Genomic DNA, 23,482 nt, shown 5'->3' with positions numbered 1-23,482 from the left:
ATATGATAATCATATTTGGCACGGACTGAAACTTGACTATAGACGTACAGATAAATGTAGAACTCGTACAGACTAATGCAGACTGGTACAGTCTGTTGTTGTTGTTGTTGTTGTTGTTGTGGTCTTCAGTCCACAGACTGGTTTGATGCAGCTCTACAAGCTACCCTATCCTGTGCAAGCTTCTTCATCTCCCAGTACTTACTGCAACCCACATCCTTCTGAATCTGCTTAGTGTATTCATCTCTTGGTCCCCCTCTACGATTTTTACCCTCCACGTTGCCCTCCAATGCTAAATTTGTGATCCCTTCATGCCTCAGAACATGTCCTACTAACCGGTCCCTTCTTTTTGTCAAGTTGTGCCACATACTCCTTTTCTCCCCAATTCTATTCAATACTTCATCATTAGTTATGTGATCTACCCATCTAATCTTCAGCATTCTTCTGTAGCACCACATTTCGAAAGCTTCTATTCTCTTCTTGTCCAAACTATTTATCGTCCACTTTTCACTTCCATACACTTCCATACACTCCATACAAATACTTTCAGAAACGACTTCCTGACACTTTAATCTATACTCGATGTTAACAAACTTCTCTTCTTCAGAAACGCTTTCCTTGCCATTGCCAGTCTACATTTTATATCTTCTCTACTTCGACCATCATCAGTTATTTTGCTCCCCAAATAGCAAAACTCCTTTATTACTTTAAGTTTCTCATTTCCTAATCTAATTCCCTCAGCATCACCCGACTTAATTCGACTACATTCCATTATCCTCGTTTTGCTTTTGTTGATGTTCATCTTATATCCTCCTTTCAAGACACTGTGCATTCCTTTCAACTGCTATTCCAAGTCCTTTGCTGTCTCTGATAGGATTACAATGTCATCGGCGAACCTCAAAGTTTTTATTTCTTCTCCATGGATTTTAATACCTACTCCGAATTTTTCTTTTGTTTCCTTTACTGCTTGCTCAATATACAGATTGAATAACATCGGGGAGAGGCTACAATCCCGTCTCACTCCTTCCCCAACCACTGCTTCCCTTTCATGCCCCTCGACTCTTATAACTGCCATCAGGTTTCTGTACAAATTGTAAATAGCCTTTCGCTCCCTGTATTTTACCTCCGCCACCTTTAAAATTTGAAAGAGAATTTGCCAGTCAACATTGTCAAAAGCTTTCTCTAAGTCGACAAATGCTAGAAACGAAGGTTTGCCTTTCCTTAATCTTTTTTCTAAGATAAGTCTTAAAGTCAGTATTGCCTCACATGTTCCAATATTTCTACGGTATCCAAACTGATCTTCCCCGAGGTCGGCTTCTACCAGTTTTTCCATTCGTCTGTAAATAATTCGTGTTAGTATTTTGCAGCTGTGACTTATTAAACTGACTGTTCGCTAATTTTCACATCTGTCAACACCTGCTTTCTTTGGGATTGTAATTATTATATGCTTCTTGAAGTCTGAGGATATTTCGCCTGTCTCATACATCTTGCTCACCAGATGGTAGAGTTTTGTCAGGACTGGCTCTCCCAAGGCTATCAGTAGTTCTAATGGAATGTTGTCTACTCCAGGGGCCTCGTCTCGACACAGGTCTTTCAGTGCTCTGTCAAAGTCATCACGCAGTATCGTATCTCCCATTTCATCTTCATCTACATCCTCTTCCATTTCCATAATATTGTGCTCAAGTACATCGCCCTTGTATAGATCCTCTATATACTCCTTCCACCTTTCTGCCTTCCCATCTTTGCTTAGAACTAGGTTTCCATCTGAGCTCTTGATATTCGTACAATTGGTTCTCTTTTCTCCAAAGGTCTCTTTAATTTTCCTGTACACAGTATCTATCTTACCCCTAGTGAGATAACCCTCTACATCCTTACATTTGTCCTCTAGCCATTCCTGCTTAGCCTTTTTGCACTTCCTGTCGATCTCATTTTTGAGACGTTTGTATTCTTTTTTGCCTGCTTCATTTACTGCATTTTTATATTTTCTCCTTTCATTAATTTTGTTCAATATTTCTTCTGTTACCCAAGGAGTTCTACTAGCCCTCGTCTTTTTACCTACTTGATCCTCTGCTGCCTTCACTACTTCATCCCTCAGAGCTACCCATTCTTCTTTACTGTACTTCTTTCCCCCATTCCTGTCAATTGTTCCCTTATGCTCTCTCTGAAACTCTGTACAACCTCTGGTTCTTTCAGTTTATCCAGGTCCCATCTCCTTATATTCCCACCTTTCTGCAGTTTCTTCAGTTTTAATCTACAGTTCATAACCAATAGATTTTGGTCAGAGTCCACATCCGCCCCTGGAAATGTCTTACAATTGAAAACCTGGTTCCTAAATCTCTTTCTTACCATTATATAATCTATCTGATACCTTCTAGTATCTCCTGGATTCTTCCATGTATACAACCTTCATTCATGATTCTTGAACCAAGTGTTAGATATGATTAAGTTATGCTCTGTGCAAAACATTACCAGGCGGCTTCCTGTTTCATTTCTTATCCCCAATCCATATTCACCTACTATGTTTCCTTCTCTCCCTTTTCCTACGCTCGAATTCCAGTCACCCATGACTATTAAATTTTCGTCTCCCTTCACTACCTGAATAATTTATTTTATCTCATCATACATTTCTTCAATTTCTTCTTCATCTGATGCAGACAAATGCAGACTGGCTAATCGGAGGTCTGTACACTCGTTATAATACCTCGCGCATTCATGTATCACTGCGCGAGTGTGATCCACGAGGAGAAAAGGTTCTACGTTAGCAGCAATCTCATTGGCTGCGTTACATATTAATACGCGAATCGGCGGAAGCAGAATTAGGTCCGTCTCTATGGCAGCGCCATCTCGTAGTTCGGAGACGGACGATGCTGCGCCTGCGCTGTTGTGCTTAGCGGGGTGCGCTCTAGTGGGGAAGTTGTGTACGCGCTGACTATGCGGAACTGTGTACAGAACACCCGCATTGCGCAACGAATTCTGAACGTCACCCTCGAGGCACTCTCATCCGTTTGTGGAACATGCTGTTTTTCGATTTCAACTTCTGGCACAAAACAGAGAACAGCACATCGGACATGTCTTGAGGCATGCCGGCCGCTGTGGTCGAGCGGTTCTAGGCGCTTCAGTCCGAAACCACGAGGCTGCTACGCTCGCAGTTTCGAATCCTGACTCGGGTATGGGTGTGTGTGCAGTCCTAAGGTTACTTAGGCTTAAATAGTTCTAAGTCTAGGGGACTCATGACCTCAGATGTTAAGTCCCATAGTGCTTGGAGCCATTTTTTTTGGAGATTATTAACAATAAGAGTACAGCAGTAAACAGATTATAAACGTACCTTTATTAAAAATTGTACATACTACTGTCAAACAGTTAAAATGTAACGTAAAAAATATGAAGACGTGGTGACAAATGAAATGCGCATCATAACTAAAATATTTTTTAAAATTCCACGAGACATATCGTGATTAATACCAACAGACAGATAATTCGACTATACAAGATTTCACTTGTATCAGAAACAACGAACGTCAGTGTGCCTAAAAACTTACGCAGACTAAGCACAATCAGGGCACTCATGTCTAAAACGTAAGTTAAACCAAACTGAACATCAATCTTATAGAAATAAACGCTATTATGACCTTACGTCACATGCTAGTCAAGCGCATAATTTTTTTTACAAAAAACGTCTTAGTTAGTAAAAAGGGTTAAAGAATGGGTGCAGTGATCTCTTTTATTTAATAATCAGCTGATGATAGCACCGTGGGCCGATAGAGAAGCGGCGCTACATTGAACTTGCCAGTATCTTGATGTAGAGCCCGGCCACTGGCTACGAGTTTTCACGATACAAATAGAAGGCGCGCTGCTCTGTCTAGCCATCACAATTAAAACATATTCAAAAAATATATAAAAAAATAAATTACATTAGAAACAAATATACATATTTGTTAGTCTCCTTATCTGGACAGTGAGTATGTCACACTATAACGCAGAGGATTTACATTCGATTTCTGGTACGTACTTGGATGAGAGGAAGTGGCTCCAACTCTGGAAAGCTAACCACATCCATTGGTCTTGAGGACTTGGTCGTGGAATTTGTTAGTTTTACGCTGGTGTGTCGTCGAGGTTTACTGAAGGCCTGAAAATGCTTCGAAAATATCGTTAGCGGGTTGCAGCTCTCTCAGAAGAAAGTATAAGAAAGACGACATGAGAGTAACTAAAGGCCTTATTTTCCCTCACAACAGGCGACATAGGACAAGTGGAACGTCTCTTGGTTACACAAGACAATGACGTATACGTGTATTCTGAAGCGGCGAATGAAAATTTGTAAGGACGGGTATTTTCATTCGCCGCTTCAGAATGCACGTATACGTCATATATGTTGAGACTTGATAAGGTGTCCGAAACCAATTGCTAAATGTGTATCGGAACTGCGTATACATCCTAAACTCATTGCGCCCTCCCTCTCTCTTTGCCCATCTTCTAACCCCCCTTTCTCTCCTGCATCTCCTCCTCTCTCTCATCTCTCTGTGCGTGACATGATTTTTGCTCGCGTATCATGTCATTTCTGAAAACCCAGAATCTACTATGCAGGAATCAACATGGATTCCGGAAACAGCGATCGTGTGAGACCCAACTCGCCTTATTTGTTCATGAGACCCAGAAAATATTAGATACAGGCTCCCAGGTAGATGCTATTTTTCTTGACTTCCGGAAGGCGTTCGATACAGTTCCGCACTGTCGCCTGATAAACAAAGTAAGAGCCTACGGAATATCAGACCAGCTGTGTGGCTGGATTGAAGAGTTTTTAGCAAACAGAACACAGCATGTTGTTATCAATGGAGAGACGTCTACAGACGTTAAAGTAACCTCTGGCGTGCCACAGGGGAGTGTTATGGGACCATTGCTTTTCACAATATATATAAATGACGTTGTAGATAGTGTCGGAAGTTCCATGCGGCTTTTCGCGGATGATGCTGTAGTATACAGAGAAGTTGCTGCATTAGAAAATTGTAGCGAAATACAGGAAGATCTGCAGCGGATAGGCACTTGGTGCAGGGAGTGGCAACTGACCCTTAACATAGACAAATGTAATGTATTGCGAATACATAGAAAGAAGGATCCTTTATTGTATGATTATATGATAGCGGAACAAACACTGGTAGCAGTTACTTCTGTAAAATATCTGGGAGTATGCGTACGGAACGATTTGAAGTGGAATGATCATATAAAATTAATTGTTGGTAAGGCGGGTACCAGGTTGAGATTCATTGGGAGAGTGCTTAGAAAATGTAGTCCATCAACAAAGGAGGTGGCTTACAAAACACTCGTTCGACCTATACTTGAGTATTGCTCATCAGTGTGGGATCCGTACCAGGTCGGGTTGACGGAGGAGATAGAAAAGATCCAAAGAAGAGCGGCGCGTTTCGTCACCGGGTTATTTGGTAACCGTGATAGCGTTACGGAGATGTTTAATAAACTCAAGTGGCAGACTCTGCAAGAGAGGCGCTCTGCATCGCGGTGTAGCTTGCTGTCCAGGTTTCGAGAGGGTGCGTTTCTGGATGAGGTATCGAATATATTGCTTCCCCCTACTTATACCTCCCGATGAGATCACGAATGTAAAATTAGAGAGATTAGAGCGCGCACGGAGGCTTTCCGGCAGTCGTTCTTCCCGCGAACCATACGCGACTGGAACAGGAAAGGGAGGTAATGACAGTGGCACGTAAAGTGCCCTCCGCCACACACCGTTGGGTGGCTTGCGGAGTATCAGTGTAGATGTAGATGTAGACCCCCTCCTCCGCCTCTCTCTATCCATCTCCTCCGCCTGAATATTCAGCAGAGTATGGTGTAAGGATTTCAAGCAAATCCGTTGAGGTCTTTTCGAGATTTTTGGTTGCAACGTTGGCCGATACTAAAGCAACAAACTGCTATATCCCTTTCCTGTACCTAACTCACGATATATTCATACAAACTGTCAACAAATGTGGTTACGATCGTGTTCTGCACGGAAGATTACCTTGCGATCAACGGACAACCACGCCTGCAATGACATCAGGGCACTTATCAAGCGGACTACTCTTTGCAGGGTAGTCCCACATGCACAATGGCTGTGACACAGTTAGAAACGGTACGGTATGGCACAGAGAAGACACCTACATACACTCTGCTGTGGAGGGCCACAGGGAGAATGGAAGCAGGAGAGTCGCAAACTGATGTGGCCCGATGGCTTAACGTGAATCGTTCTGTTGTTTCTCGGATGAGGCGACAGTTCATAGAGACCGAAATTGCATCCCGGAGACCAGGACAAGGCCGACCATGTGTGACTTCAGAAAACGTTGACCGTTATTTGACTGTAAAGGCACGCCGGTACCACCTTACTACTGCACTGCAAATGTCACGTGACCTCGCACCATTCACTGGACATGTTGCATCGAGGCAAACGGTGTACATCTACATCTACATCTACATCTACATTTATACTCCGCAAGCCACCCAACGGTGTGTGGCGGAGGGCACTTTACGCGCCACTGTCATTACCTCCCTTTCCTGTTCCAGTCGCGAATCGTTCGCGGGAAGACCAACTGCCGGAAAGCCTCCGTGCGCTCTCGAATCTCACTAATTTTACATTCGTGATCTCCTCGGGAGGTATAAGTAGGGGGAAGCAATATATTCGATACCTCATCCAGAAACGCACCCTCTCGAAACCTGGCGAGCAAGCTACACCGCGATGCAGAGCGCTTCTCTTGCAGAGTCTGCCACTTGAGTTTGTTAAACATCTCCGTAACGCTATCACGCTAACCAAATAACCCTGTGACGAAACGCGCCGCTCTTCTTCGGATCTTCTCTACCTCCTCCGTCAACCCGATCTCGTACGGATCCCACACTGATGAGCAATACTCAAGTATAGGTCGAACGAGTGTTTTGTAAGCCACCTCCTGTGTTGATGGACTACATTTTCTAAGGACTCCCCCAATGAATCTCAACCTGGTACCCGCCTTACCAACAATTAATTTTATATGATCATTCCACTTCAAATCGTTCCGCACGTATACTCCCAGATATTTTACAGAAGTAGGTGCTACCAGTGTTTGTTCCGCTATCATATAATCATACAATAAAGGATCCTTCTTTCTATGTATTCGCAATACATTACATTTGTCTATGTTAAGGGTCAGTTGCCACTCCCTGCACCAAGTGCCTATTCGCTGCAGATCTTCCTGCATTTCGCTACAATTTTCTAATGCAGCAACTTCTCTGTATACTACAGCATCATCCGCGAAAAGCCGCATGGAACTTCCGACACTATCTACAAGGTCATTTATATATATTGTGAAAAGAAATGGTCCCATAACACTCCCCTGTGGCACGCCAGAGGTTACTTTAACGTCTGTAGACGTCTCTCCATTGATAACAACATGCTGTGTTCTGTTTGCTAAAAACTCTTCAATCCAGCCACACAGCTGGTCTGATATTCCGTAGGCTCTTACTTTGTTTATAAGGCGACAGTGCGGAACTGTATCGAACGCCTTCCGGAAGTCAAGAAAAATAGCATCTACCTGGGAGCCTGTATCTAATATTTTCTGGGTCTCATGAACAAATAAAGCGAGTTGGGTCTCACACGATCGCTGTTTCCGGAATCCATGTTGATTCCTGCATAGTAGATTCTGGGTTTCCAAAAACGACATGATACTCGAGCAAGAAACATGTTCTAAAATTCTACAACAGATCGACGTCAGAGATATAGGTCTATAGTTTTGCGCATCTGCAGGACGACCCTTCTTGAAGACTGGGACTACCTGTGCTTTTTTCCAATCATTTGGAACCTTCCGTTCCTCTAGAGACTTGCGGTACACGGCTGTTAGAAGGGGGGCAAGTTCTTTCGCGTACTCTGTGTGGAATCGAATTGGTATCCCGTCAGGTCCAGTGGACTTTCCTCTGTTGAGTGATTCCAGTTGCTTTTCTATTCCTTGGACACTTATTTCGATGTCAGCCATTTTTTCGTTTGTGCGAGGATTTAGAGAAGGAACTGCAGTGCGGTCTTCCTCTGTGAAACAGCTTTGGAAAAAGGTGTTTAGTATTCAGATTTGCGCGTGTCATCCTCTATTTCAATGCCATCATCATCCCGGAGTGTCTGGATATGCTGTTTCGAGCCACTTACTGATTTAACGTAAGACCAGAACTTCCGAGGATTTTCTGTCAAGTCGGTACATAGAATTTTACTTTCGAATTCACTGAACGCTTCACGCATAGCCCTCCTTACGCTAACTTTGACATCGTTTAGCTTCTGTTTGTCTGAGAGGCTTTGGCTGCGTTTAAACTTGGAGTGAAGCTCTCTTTGCTTTCGCAGTAGTTTCCTAACTTTGTTGCTGTACCACGGTGGGTTTTTCCCGTCCCTCACAGTTTTACTCGGCACGTACCTGTCTAAAACGCATTTTACGATTGCCTTGAACTTTTTCCGTGAACACTCAACATTGTCAGTGTCGGAACAGAAATTTTCGCTTTGATCTGCTAGGTAGTCTGAAATCTGCCTTCTATTACTCTTGCTAAATAGATAAACCTTCCTCCCTTTTTTTATATTCCTATTAACTTCCATATTCAGGGATGCTGCAACGGCCTTATGATCACTGATTCCCTGTTCTGCACTTACAGAGTCGAAAAATTCGGGTCTGTTTGTTATCAGTAGGTCCAAGATGTTATCTCCACGAGTAGGTTCCCGCGGAGTGGCCTTTATTATTGCAAATCTGCTGTCTGTTTACTTCTAGCGTGTCTTCACAGAAGGGAGCGTGTAGAGTGGAGCCGCCAACATGCCTTCGAACGGTGGGCTAACGTTCTTTTCACAGATGTCTCGATTTCGAAATGGTTCAAATGGCTCTGAGCACTATGGGACTCAACTTCTAAGGTCATCAGTCCCCTAGAACTTAGAACTACTTAAACCTAACTAACCTAAGGACAGTACACACATCCATGCCCGAGGCAGGATTCGAACCTGCGACTGTAGCGGTCGCGCGGTTCCAGACTGTAGCGTCTAGAACCGCTCGGCCACCATGGCCGGCTGTCTCGATTTCGTCTGAAGAGTGATTCTCGACGGATTCGCATCTGGAGGGCACATGGAACACGATGTCGAGACCCAAACATTGTGGAAAGAGACGGATATCGATGAGAATCCCCAATGGCGTAGGCAGGGATAATGTTTACAACTAGAACACATCTTCATGAAACTGTACAGGTGAAACAGCAAGATTTAACTGCTGTCAGGTACTGTGAGGAGATCTTGGGATCTCATGCGCGCTGGTTGCTAGGTGATGTGGGCCCAGACGTTTTATCGATGGACGATAATGCTCATAGAGCGTGGGTGGTTGATATTTTTTGGAAGCGGAAGATATTGCAAACATGGTGTGGCCTGCTCGATTTCCCGATTTGAATCCTATAGCACCTGTCTGGGAGGCACTAGGGAGGCGGTTAGCATCACGTCAGCATCCACCAATCACTCTCCGGACTTGCGAGAGGTTCTGCAGGAAGAATGGTTGTTATTGCCTCAACTTGAAATTGATGACATTCTTCACAGCATGCTTCGTCGCTGTCAGGCCTGTATTGGTGCAAGAGGTGGTCACACCCCAGACTGATCACATTAACCAGTTGTCAGAATGTGTGTGCAAATTCATTAAGTTGGAAAAAAAAGGAGAACATATTTGTCTGCCGTTATGTATGTTGCAGTTGATTACGTTCTGTATTCTTTACAACGTTTCTACTTTACAATCACAAGTTTATACTGCTTTATGGTAAAATAAACGCAACCTTGCAACATTTAGGTTTCTTGCTTTAATTTTAGGCTGTGGCCAAGCGGTTATAGGCGCTTCAGTCCGGAACCGCGCTGCTGCTACGGTCGCAAGTTCGAATCCTCCCTCGGGCATGGATGTGTGTGATGTCCTTAGGTTAGTTAGGTTTAAGTAGTTCTATATGTAGGGGACTGATGACCTCATATGTTAAGTCCCATAGTGCCTGGAGCATTCATTTAAATTATGGATACCGGTGTACATATCTAATATATTACAAAAATATATAGTCGATGTCCGCTCGAATGTATAGTACAGTGGCGTGTAAAAATCGGATGAACTTTTAGAGATTTTGGGTTAGAACGTTTCCTCATTATATGTTACATATGTATTTACGTATTATAGATGTCTGGTAAAATGTTTCACTTCTTGTCAGGAAAATATGTGACAGCAGAACTGTAAATGTAAACAGGAAAACGTTTTCTATTTTATTTTTCATACCGAGAATACCATTACCATCCACAATCTTGACCACACACATATAAACACACACACACACACAGACGCACACACACACACACACACACAAAGAAAAATAACAAAATCGTTCTAGCTGTTTCTCAAGTGATTTTAATTTTCGAGTTTTCCGGTTTGCAAAAATTTTCTTTAATACAAACCTTGTCCTCACAATTACGAACACAACAAAGAAAAAAAATCAAGCAAACCAGTTGAGCCGTTCTTAATTGATGATATTTCATACATGTGGCAATAGAAGCCGACCTCGGGAAAGATCACTTTGGATTCCGTAGAAATGTTGGAACACGTGAGACGATACTGACCCTACGATTTATCTTAGAAAATAGATTAAGGAAAGGCAAACCTACGTTTCTTGCATTTGTAGACTTAGAGAAATATTTTGACAATGTTGACTGGAATACTCTCTTTCAAATTCTAAAGGTTGTAGGGGTAAAATACAGGGAGTGAAAGGCTATTTACGATTTGTACAGAAACCAGATGAGAGTTATAAGAGTCTAGGTGCACGAAAGGGAAGCAGTGGTTGGGAAGGGAGTGAGACAGGGTTGTAGCCTATCCCCGATGTTATTCAATCTGTACATTGATCAAGCAGTAAAGGAAACAAAAGAAAAATTCAGAGTTGGAATTAAAATCCATGGAGAAGAAATAAAAACTGTGAGGTTCGCCGATGACATTGTAATTCTGTCAGAGACGGCAAAGGATCTGGAAGAGCAGCTGAACGGAATGGACCGTGTCGTGAAAGGAGGATGTCAGATGAACATCAACAAAAGCAAAACGAGAATATTGGAATGTAGTCGAATTAAATCGGGTGATGCTGCGGGAATTAGATTGGGAAATGACACGCTTAAAGTAGTAAATGAGTTTTGCTATTTGGGGAGCAAAGTAACTGATGATGGTCGAAGCAGAGATGATATAAAATGTAGACTGGCAATGACAAGGAAAGCGTTTCTGAAGAAGAGAAGTTTGTTAACATCGAGTATAGATTTAAGTGTCAGGGTGTCGTTTCTAAAAGTAATTGTATGGAGTGTAGCCTTCTATGGAAGTGAAACTTGGACGATAAATAGTTTAGAAAAGAAGAGAATAGAAGCTTTCGAAATGTGTTGCTACAGAAGAATGCTGAAGATTAGATGGGTAGATCACATAACTAATGAGGAGGTATTGAATAGAATTGGGGAGAAGAGGACTTTTTGGCACATCTTGACTAGAAGAATGGATCGGTTGGTAGGGCATATTCTGAGGCATAAAGGGATCACCAATTTAGTATTGGAGGGCAGCGTGGAGGGTAAAAATCGTAGAGGGAGACCAAGTGAAGAATACACTAAACAGATTCAGACGGATGTAGGTTGCAGTAGGTACTGGGAGATGAAGAACGTTGCACAGGATAGAGTAGCATGGAGAGCTGCATCAAACCAGTCTCTGGACTGAAGACCACAACAACAACAACAATGTTAGATTTACCAAACATTTTCTTTCATACAAACCTTGTCTTAACAATATGGAACACAAAAAGAAAAAGTAAATCAGTTTGGTCAAGCCGTTGTCAGGTGACGATCTTTCATACATGCAGCAACTGATTTCTGTTTACATAGATGGTTCAAATGGCTCTGAGCACTATGGGACTTAACATCTGAGGTCATCAGTCCCCTAGAATTTAGAACTACTTAAACCTAACTAACCTAAGGACATCATACACATCCATGCCCGAGGCAGGATTCGAGCCTGCGACCGTATCGGGCGCGCCGTTGCAGACTGAAGCGCCTAGAACCGCTTGGCCACCACAGCCGACTTTACATAGATAAAGGGAGTATTTGCACTACAGACCACCAAAATTTCAGCAACATAAAAACGGCATGCAGCGTACGCCAACTAATACCACTTTTATGTACGATCAGGTTTACTTTTAAAACTCAGTTCGACTAACCCCTCTTGTTATAATGACCCTTAGGTATGCCACACGTAAATAATTAGCAAATTACATTACTTTTCATAACACGAAGGAACTGTTTATTCTTGCACCCACTGTACTCTATGCCACACGACCGGAAGAGAACACGAGGCAAGAGGGGCCAACTGGTTATGAAGTATCATCGTCTTATACTGTACAGGAACAAGCTGATCTCTTGCCGACGGATTATCTAGCGCATCAGCTCTTATGCTTGTGAGAAGTGTCCTGCAGTCACGTACTGGAACAGGGAGACATTTCCGCCATGCTGTAAGGTGTTTCCAGAGGATTTGGTGTAGCTGTATGCCCGCTTTGGGCGTTTCGTTTCCTCTTCTGATGTGCTTTGGTAATCCCAGCCGAGCCGGCGAGGGCTGGCGGCCTGGGGCAGTGGCCGCGCAGTCCCCTGGGCCAAGGTAATTACTGCCGGCGACTGTTTGGTCTACGTGCGCGGCACGTGCGCCAGTAGCCAGGTGAGCGACCCGCCCTCAGGGCGGAGAAAGGCGAAAGTGGATGCCACGTGCCACCTGGGAGCAAAAGAGTTGCCATAGTCGATACACAGTCTCACTGCCAGACGCCAAGAAAGAGACGAGCGCCATCTTAGATTACGGCACTGTATCGTAAGACCCTTTCCAAACCTTTTGTAAATAGCAATATCCCTTATAGGAAATTAGGACAGGAAATCCCACAAATTGGTTCAGATCCTAATCTTTGTGACAGTAAAAGTCAGCAGTATCAATAGTCCCGTGCCAAGTCATCAGACATCATCAATGGAAAATAATTCCGTTTGGTGTCCCACAAGGTTCTGCCTTAGGGCCCTTACTTTTCCTTCTGTCTCGTTACGATCTTTCATCAGTAACATTTCCAGATGTCAAGTTTGTCATGTTTTCACTTGGTGTAAACACTGGAATAAATAACAAACCATCTTTGGTTTTAGAAACATCAGTTAATGGATTTATCATTGGCATTAGTAAAATCTTCGTAATCAGTCATATACGTTTGAGACTATGTGACAGGTTTCTTCCCAGCATATTTGTAAAACACAACGACAAGCAAATAGAAGAGGGTGACATTCTTAAATTATTTGGATTACAATTGATAGTAAATTCTATTCGACGGGGACATAGATATCCAGATCTAGCCAAGCGCCTAAACAAAATTCTTAGTTGCATATTATGACAGATTCAGCGAAGCGTCAAGGCAAAATCTTTAGCTGCATATAGAAATTACAAACCTACCACACATTGCATTTTTCCATTCCGTAATGTGATACAGTGTCGCAGTTTGCAGTAATTCGTCAAGTCAAGCTAAAATTTTTCGAGTCTCAAAACGTGCACCGGTGTGAACTAAAGAACTTCCTGTAGAGGGCTGTTCAAGGAAATGAGTATACTAACTTCTGCTTCTCAGTGTCTGGCATGAACAATAAATATATTTCTAAAATCAATAGCTCCATTCATGGAATCAGTACTACAAATAAGAATAATCAGAGAGATTTAAGGTGCCCTACTTTGCTCCAGAAAAGGTTTCCATTATCTGGCAACGCCAACCACACAGCAGGCACAGAAGTATAACTGCCAGCCAAGTTCTCGTAATAAGAGCATACAGAAAGTATTGGTGGCCTTTGTCTTCTACTCCATAGATGAAATTCAGAATAAAACGAATTTATGTGTATATATTACTAATAACATCAATAACCTGAGTGTGATGGAAAAATTCAAGTTCAGTTTGAATAACTAAACAACTACGATGCGCAACCACCAAATCAGGACGAGGACCAAGAGTTTCAACTTCTCTTCCATCAACGATCGGGAAAAAAACGCTAAGGCTCGCATGAAGTGGAGGACATTGCGAAACTACAGCCACCTGTGCGCACCTCAGACCACCACGCAATGCCAAAGCTGGATGATGGTGCCAACAGATCAGAGCGCTGCCGGAAAGAGCAATGACTCGAACCCCGCACCGACGCAAAACCCTCCCATACCACCAGCGAGAATACCACCTATTGCCATCCAATACTCAGGGTGATACCTACACTTTAACACTGAACTGAGGGAACATGTCAAAGGACCCTTGAGGTCGATTCACAAGAGCGATAAATCAAGTATCACTTCTCATCATCGACTGACCCGAGGAACGGCCTGCGGTTTTTCAGGGATTCAAAAATTCCATTTTTTACACACCAGTCGTCAACCGACAAGTCTCTCAAAGTAGTCATCAAGTACCTTCTCGCGGAAACCAGAGAAGAGGAGATAGTACAAGCTCTGTACAATACTAGTTTCCAACAAACCTAGGTCCATCAATTTAAATTGAGAGCCGAAGAAACCGGCAAGCTAATACTACAGCTAGTCTACTGTGTTATCCTACGAGAAAGCCCAGCCTGAGTCAGCGTACGTCGTCAAACATCTTCTCGACACCAAAGTGGTAACTGAAAAATATCGATCAAAAGAAGAGATTCCCCAATGCAGAAGATGTCATTGTTTCTTCCTCATGGCCAATTATTGCCACCTGCAACCTCGGTGTGTGAAGGGCATGGATCACCACCCGTCCAACACTTGCCACAAACCTGTAAACCATAAGGCAAAATGTGCAAATTGTGAAGGCGAACATTCCATTTCAGGAGAGACTGCGGATTTACACTGCACAGAGACAAGCAGCACAGAATAGACAATAAGCGACTGTTGTCCCCGCTCAACTGAAAGTTGTCAATGAAAAGAAATTTCCGTCTTTACGTCGGAGAACAACACAGTACACTGCTGCCACGATCACTTCCGTTGCCACCGGAACAATCTAGAGCGAGTACCACGGACACACAGTCAAATTTCGGCTTCTCGAAAGTCATGAAGATTGTCACGAGGGTAACAAAATTTTTAGCGACTCTCTGCCAGAAAAGCATCTTTACCGTCACTCAAGAGACCTTACAAAAATTTAGTAACTCCCCAGAAATCCTACGAAAACTACTCAGCTTAGCAGATGGACCCATGAAGATATGTACCCCCTGAAATGGTTGATACACCAAGAACAGTGGACAACGTTTCACTCTGTATACTCAACCCGAACAGCGTTTACAATAAGAAAGTGGCACAAGAGGATTTCATCACACGTTTCATGATCGACATTCTATTTCTAACGGGAACGCACCTCTGCCCCACCCAACTTTTCAGCTTAAGCAAAATAGTGGACTACCAGATAGGCAGAGCAAATGGCCGAGGGGTTGGCACGGTCACGTACATCAAGCGATCGATCAGCCACGTTCCTCTCGCACTGCCACAATTTACATCTCTGGAAGCAATTACAGTTAACATTTCCACCAGATTTGGCTTCATTACGTTGGTTGAGGTGTGTCTTAGCCTTTAGAGGATGTTCGTTGGGGATGAAATTCTGCTTCTGATTGTCCAACATGTGAGAATTCTGCTCTGGCGCGCGGGGGGGGGGGGGGGGGGGAGGGGGGTCAGCGCCAAGCACTTCGCGTGGAATTCGCGCAGTACCTACCCACGAGGGAATCAGCCCTACGGCCTGCAGGAATGACTGGAAGCCATCACATTCGGGCCAGGCGATCCATCTCATATCCCAAACAATTCAGCCCACAGACCCTACTTCTTGGACACAGCTGTAGTGGAAAATCTAAAACTCGATTTGCGGCTTCAAACCATAAACAGTCTGACTTCCACCCACAATCCGTTAGTCGGTATTATCAAAGTGGCGCTAGAACATCTATGCTCTCCAGCACAGCAGATCACGAATTGGGACCAGTACCAGGCCTTCCTTAGCAAAAGTATTCGCTTGACATCAGACGTACCGACAACAGCCTTCAAAAAATGTGTGTGAAATCTTACGGGACTTAAATGCTAAAGTCATCAGTCCCTAAGCTCGCACACTACTTAACCTAAATCATCCTAAGGACAAACACACACACCTATGCCCGAGGGAGGACTCGAACCTCCGCCGGGACCAGCCGCACAATCCATGACTGCAGCGCCCTAGACCGCTCGGATAATCCCGCGCGGAACAGTCTTCATATAGAGGAGGCCGTCTCGGCATTGACCGGAAAGATCGGAAGTTCTACAGTCAGGCTAAGGTCACAGTGGAGCTGCGCGCATTCTACAGTGAACAGTTTTCACCACTGCTCCACGACTTGAAGAACCTTAAAAACAAGATACAAAGACGTTGGCAGCGGTATCGCAACGCTAAAGACCGCCGAGAACTTACGCGTCTCTCTCGGGAGTTAATTAAAGGGCCATTGATTCCGCCAAGAAATGTGGGACGATAAGATCGCGCGTCTCATATTACACAACAGGGATGAACGGCGCCTAGTCCAGGCCATCCAAAGACCAAATCCTACAAAAGTGGCGCTTCTGGGACCAAAGTGCCCATTATTTGATCCACTGAGCAAGTCGGAAGTTTTTGCCGTGATGTATGTGGCACGAAGTGTCTTACCGCGTGTGGACGCCCCCAAGAGGATGAGACAGGAAGATGACGCCAGACAGGAGACATCCGACGGATGGTACGACAAACGGAACCCCTCCTAACGACAATGACAGAGGTCCGCTCAATTAAACGACGCCTTGACAACTACTGAACCCCTGGACTAGACAGTACAACAAACGAATAGTTGAAGAAGTTGCCGCGCAAAACCACTGGTGTTGATGATAACCGCATTTCTAACAGTTGCCTCCCATTAGGATACTTCCCGTCTGACTGGAAGATTGCTCAAATAGTACCGCTACCAAAGGTGGGGAAAGATCATAGACGACCCCAAAACCAGTGTCCATCAGCCTCCTGCCATCACTCTCCAAAGCACTGGAACGGATCATACTTCGCCCAGCAATTACCGAAAAGGATGTGATATGCCCAGACTTGTTCACCTTCCAGCCACGCCTGTCGGCTGAACTCCATGTCCTCCAGGTTATGGAGTGTATAGTATATAATGTAAACCATAGCAACTACACAGCGGCGGCCTTTCTCGATATGGAAAGAGCACATGATCGAGTTTGGAAAAATAAGCTGTTCGCTAAGCTGCACGAGGTCCCCGACTGCATCCCGGTCTACTGCACGAAAATTATTGGCAGCTACCTTCCGAGTTGATAGTCAGCAATCCGGCATTCAGCATCTGCTGGAGGGCATCCCTCAAGGCTCTGTTCTGTTCTCGATTCTATTCATCTTGTACATGAATGACCTGCTGTTGCGTCCATAAGGCGTCCTCCCGGTATTCGCGGACGATACTGCGGTCCTTACCAACAACCACAGAGTCGATGCAGCGACATGGTGCCTCCAACGTCAGCAGACTCAATAATGGACACCATTGAATGCGGAGAAGACGCTGGCCAGTGTGTTTACTCACTGTCTGCCTGAACTCAAAGACCATCTCACAGTGGACATCATCACACTCCCTTGGGGGAACCAGGTGAAATACCTGGCAGTGATATTGGAGCGGAAACTCCTCTCCAAGAAACATGTTCAGGGAAAATTTAACATTATTGTGCACCTATTTCACCAATTATGGCCACTGTTGTCGAATCAACATTTGAACGTTAGGACTAATCTGCACCTCTATCGAGCAACGATCCTGCCGCCGCCAATCTTACATTGAGATTCCTCATGGGCGATCACCTGAACAGCGATAACAAACGGCTGCCAATCCTGCAAAACCGTTGCCCGCGTTTAATCCTTGGAGTATCTATATAAGCCGCTGCTTAAATTTTGATTAATTATCAACGCTGGAGGCCCAAGACTTCCGGCATAAGAATCAACAATGATCAACGGCATGAGGATGCAGAAGTCTATGGAAACGACTGCATTAAAGACATGTAATGTGCATCCACAGGACATGTGGCTTGTAACTGAAGAAAAGTCATGATGATCAACCCATTAGCAAAAGATTCCGGAATAGTCCCCCATTCGGATTTCCAGGAGTGAAGTGCCAAGGGGGAGGTTACCATGAGGAAAACACTGAATAATCAATGAAAGGATAACGTTCTACGAGTCGGGGTGTGGAATGTCAGAAGCTTGAACGTGGTAGGGAAACTAGAAAATCTGAAAAGGGAAATGCAAAGGCTCAATCTAGATATAGTAGGTGTCAGTGAAGGGAAGTGGAAAGAAGACAAGGATTTCTGGTCAGATGAGTATTGGGTAATATCAACAGCAGCAGAAAATGATATAACTGGTGTAGGACTTGTTATGAATAGGAAGGTAGGGCAGAGAGTGTGTTACTGTGAGCAGTTCAGTGGTAGGGTTGTTCTTATCAGAATCGACAGCAAACCAACACCGACAACGATTGTTCAGGTATACATGCCGACGTCGCAAGCTGAAGATGAAGCGATAGACAAAGTGTATGAGGATATTGAAAGTGTAGCACAGTATGAAAAGGGATATGAAAATCTAACAGTCATGGAAGACTATGTAAGTAGGCTGTTTATGTTTTCTTATTGGTAACGCCACGTAGCGCTCTGTATGAAAATCACTGGCTGTGCTGTGTGCAGTCTGTGGCTACTTTGCATTGTTGTCTGCCATTGCAGTGTTGGGCAGCTGGATGTTAACAGCGCGTAGCGTTGCGCAGTTAGAGGTGAGCCGCCAGCAGTGGTGGAAGTGGGGAGAGAGATGGCGGAGTTTTGAAATTTGTAAGACTGGATGTCATGAACTGCTATATATATTATGACTATTAAGGAAAATACATTGTTTAATCTCTATTAAAATCTTTCATTTGCTAACTATGCCTATCAGTAGTTAGTGCCTTCCGTAGTTTGAATCTTTTATTTAGCTGGCAGTAGTGGCGCTCGCTGTATTGCAGTAGTTCGAGTAACGAAGATTTTTGTGAGGTAAGTGATTTGTGAAAGGTATAGGTTAATGTTAGTCAGGGCCATTCTTTTGTAGGGAATATTGAAAGTCAGATTGCGTTGCGCTAAAAAATATTGTGTGTCAGTTTAAGCACAGTCATGTATAATTGTTCAAAGGGGACGTTTCATATGTCGACCCTTAGCCAAGGATACTTCACTGGAATCTTCTGATTTTTTCTTGTAGTTTGTGTAATTAGTGTAGATTTTTTTATTGCTAGCGTGTAATTGTAGAGAGAATCTCCTTTGTAGTTGCAGTCTTTCATTGTTGTACATTAAAACAGGTGTGGCACGCATGTAAATTTGCACCAAGTATTTCGCATCTGCGCTTGCAATTAACTAGATATTATTTTCAGTGCTATGTTAATGTGTTCTCTTATTTTTTATCTTCAAATTGTGTTTTTATGTGTTGTCGTATGAAATATTGTGACAATAATGGCGTGTGAAAAACGTAATACTAGGCTCCAAAGTAAACTGAGAAATGACAGTGAAGACGAAAGCAGTGTGTTAGCGCCACCATGTAATGAATTAACTAATGTTCAAACTAGTGATTTGGTAATTGTGCATAGGGAAATGGAGCGGGCTGCAAATAATGGTGTAGGCAGTGAAACAATTAGTGAACAGGGAAGCATTATCGATCGATCGGTCGGTAACAGCTCGACTCAGGATTCCGAAATGACAGGACACAATCTTGAAAATACTGTAGATTCAGGTTTTGTGTCCTCACCGTTTTCTCAAATAAATCAAGACACATTTTCTGCTTTTCAAAATGCGAATATTGCCGGTTCAAATGCACTGCCGAATAGCACTGAGGAACATGTTTCAGATAACAGTGCACTGTTATTACAGTAATGCAACAAATGGAACAAAGGCTACAAAAGTTAGACAAACGCTTGAACAAAATCAGAAACAAATGGAACAACATCTTCGGAAGTTAGACACCACACTTGAACAAGCACGTGAAGATTTAACTACTGAGTTAAATAACATTGAATCTAAATGTCAAAAAGTCTGTAATGACCTAAAAACACAAATTTGTGAGCATTTCCAACCTCTTTTTTCGCGTCATGAAAATGCATTACAGAATCACGAAGCAGCCATAAAAGAACTGCAAACTATTGTTCATGAAAATCACGACACCTTGCAAGCTAAAATTGACTCAGTTGCATCTACCGATTCGGTTACGCAACTTGCAGAAACTCAGGAACACTTAAAGGACACAGTAGATACGATTTCAACACAAATGGACACTCTGAAACTTGGTTCAGAAAATCACACTGAGGAAATCAGTTTACTATCGGATAAAGTAGCCGAACTTTCAGATCAGTTCACTAACTTATCTACAAAGGTAGATGATGATCTGAATGACACAAGACCTGTAGCTTTCACCGACACTGAAGAGTATGGTACAAATTAGAAAATTCAAACAAAATCAAAATCAAATCAATACACAGTACAAAAGAGAAATCCGGGAAGTACAAGATCAGTTGGCACAAGTAATACAAGAATTACATATTTCAGAGGACACTCGCGCTCCAGTATGGGAAGAGGGACATAGAAATACGGAACAACCACAAAATAATAACACAGGACACTTCGCAAATTATGAAAGAAATTGGCAAGGCGCATTGGATTTTGAGATGGAACCGCCGAAACGAAGTAACAATGAGCGATGTGCGACTCGCCGACACGATGATTTTGACTATAAGCTGTTCATTACTACACGTAAATTCAAAACTTTTACGAATTCTGACAACGACATTCATCCACAAGCATGGCTTCATCAATTCTCTCATTGTTTTCCTCCCAACTGGTCATTGGAGCACAGGTTAGAATTTATGTGTGGTTACTTGGAGAATGAACCAGCTGTAAGAATGCGATCGGTCATTCACGACTGTCACAGTGAAGAAGAATTTTATCATGCCATCCTGTCAGCGTATTGGTCTCAAGCTACACAAGACCGAGTAAAACATAGCTTCATAATGATGAAACGTTTCGAACAATCTGAATTTTCCAGTCTTATGAAATATTTTGAAGACATATTGCATAAGAATCAGTATCTTTCAAACCCATACAGCCCCTCAGAACTCATCCGCATTTGCTTAATCAAATTGCCTGAACATTTACGACATATTATTTTAGCAAGACGTTGCAAAGACGACATTGAATCTTTTCAGGGACTGTTACAAGAACTGGAAATTGACACTGACAAACGCGGAACACGAAAACAGGAGCACAACAATTAAAGGTCACATCTGTCACAATTCCGCGTTGACAGAAATAATACACGACAAGGCTATTCTTACAACGTAAATCGTGACCAAATCAGACACCACGCGTACGACAACCGTTGGCAGAGTAGTAATAATTACAGGGAAAGATCACCTCTCTGCGGTAATGACTATTACAGAGATAATCAGAGAAACAGACAATATGGGAACCAAAATAATTATTATCAAGGGAGAAGGAATAACTTTAGATGCAATGGTCCAGCGCGCAGTTACGATTCAGGGAGAAATTCTCCACCACATGACCGACAAGAAAGAAACTATGGAATCTACCGACTTGACGACAGACGATATGATCGTAACGACAGACCTGAATTGCATCAGAACTGGCGGGATTCAAACAGAGCAGGGCACTCTCGACAAGGTGAATTTGTGGAAGTTAGGTCTCCAAATCCCAATAACGACGCGCGCCAACAAAGACACAATAGGCAATGACTCATACCGCTGGCAGCCACAAAACGTACTTATGAAACTGACGACGCAGCTGCCGTAGCTAATAATTACGTAAAAATGGAAGACATTAGGGACATCTTACTCCAGGAACACGACGTAAAACATAACAACATTGTATATCCTGTGATCACATTACAGTAAATGACGTAAAATTTACGGCAGTACTTGACTCTGGCAGTCCCATTTCAGTAATTAGTGAAACAGCCTTTAGCAAATGCAACAAATCGAACGATTGCCCCACACTTTCGTTACGTAAGGTTAAATTACAAGGTGCAATCGTTGGAAAAAGTGTAGATGTACGCCAACAAACTAACTTAGAATTCTTTTGTCAAAGTTGCAGCTTCTCTATGAACTTCCTTATTGTTCCATTACTGTCGACGGAAATTATACTGGGAGTAGACTTTTTGAATGAATACAAAGCAATCTTAAACTTTCACGATGCTGAAATAAGTTTAGAAAATGAAGGTAAGTCAATAGCTTTGAAATTTGAATATTGGCTCTCAAACCATGACGAGAATATTAATCGGCTTTACCTTCTGTTAGACAACAGTTCGGAATTTTCTACGGAACTAGACACTAACAATCACTCCGCAAGTACTGACAGGGATGATATCGACGGCATATTTGAAACTAATGAGTTAATTCAGAATAAAATTCAAACAATTGAGAATTGTAATGACACTGATAGGCAGGAACTTTTTGAGATTTTACAAGCACATTCCACAGTTTTTACTCACAAAACAGGAACAATCAAGGGATTTCAATACCAATTTCGTGTTCGTGAGCATACTAAATTTTGTGTTACACCATACGTAATTCCAGCACATTATAGGCTCTGAGCACTATGGGACTTAACTACTGAGGTCATCAGTCCCCTAGAACTTAGAACTACTTAAACCTAACTAACCTAAGGACATCACACACATCCATGCCCGAGGCAGGATTCGAACCTGCGACCGTAGCGCTCACGCGGTTCCAAACTGACGCGCATAGAACCGCACGGCCACACCGGCCGGCGCACATTATAGGGACCCTGTTAGAACAGAAATACAATCTATGCTTGACGAGGGTATTATTGAGCCTGAAGTAAGCACATACAACAATCCATTACATGTTGTTGAGAAGAAAAATGGATCGATCAGGCTTCTCTTGGATTCGAGACAAATCAATACTATCATTATTCCTGAAACAGACAAGCCGCAAACGTTGGAAGAACTTCTTCAAAATTTTAATGGTGTAAAAGTGTTGTCTTCCATTGATCTCAGATCCAGCTTTTATCAGATCGAACTTCATCCAGAATGTAGAAAATACACAGCTTTCCTTTGTTTCGGCGTTTGTTATCAATTTCGGAAACTTCCTTTTGGTTTGAACATTTCTTCGGCAGCATTCATTCGCGGGCTAAATTCCATATTACCTGAGTTCTTAAAACGTCACATCACCTTATATGTGGACGATATTCTAATAGCAGAAGCTTCATGGGAACAAAATAATCACATCTTCAACAGTTTGTTACGTATTTTTGCAGAATCTGGAATTACAGTTAACTTGGAAAAGTCTGAATTCGGTAGGTCAAAGGTGAGGTTTTTGGGACATATTATTTCTTCTGAAGGCATTCAGCCGGATCCTGAAAAGTTAGAAGCAATCAGAGCCATTCCAGTTCCATCCACAAAAAAACAAGTCCGC

This window comes from Schistocerca piceifrons, chromosome 2, assembly GCF_021461385.2.
Source record: "Schistocerca piceifrons isolate TAMUIC-IGC-003096 chromosome 2, iqSchPice1.1, whole genome shotgun sequence".
Lineage (NCBI taxonomy): Eukaryota > Metazoa > Arthropoda > Insecta > Orthoptera > Acrididae > Schistocerca > Schistocerca piceifrons.
Note: the sequence above shows the minus strand (reverse complement) of the source record.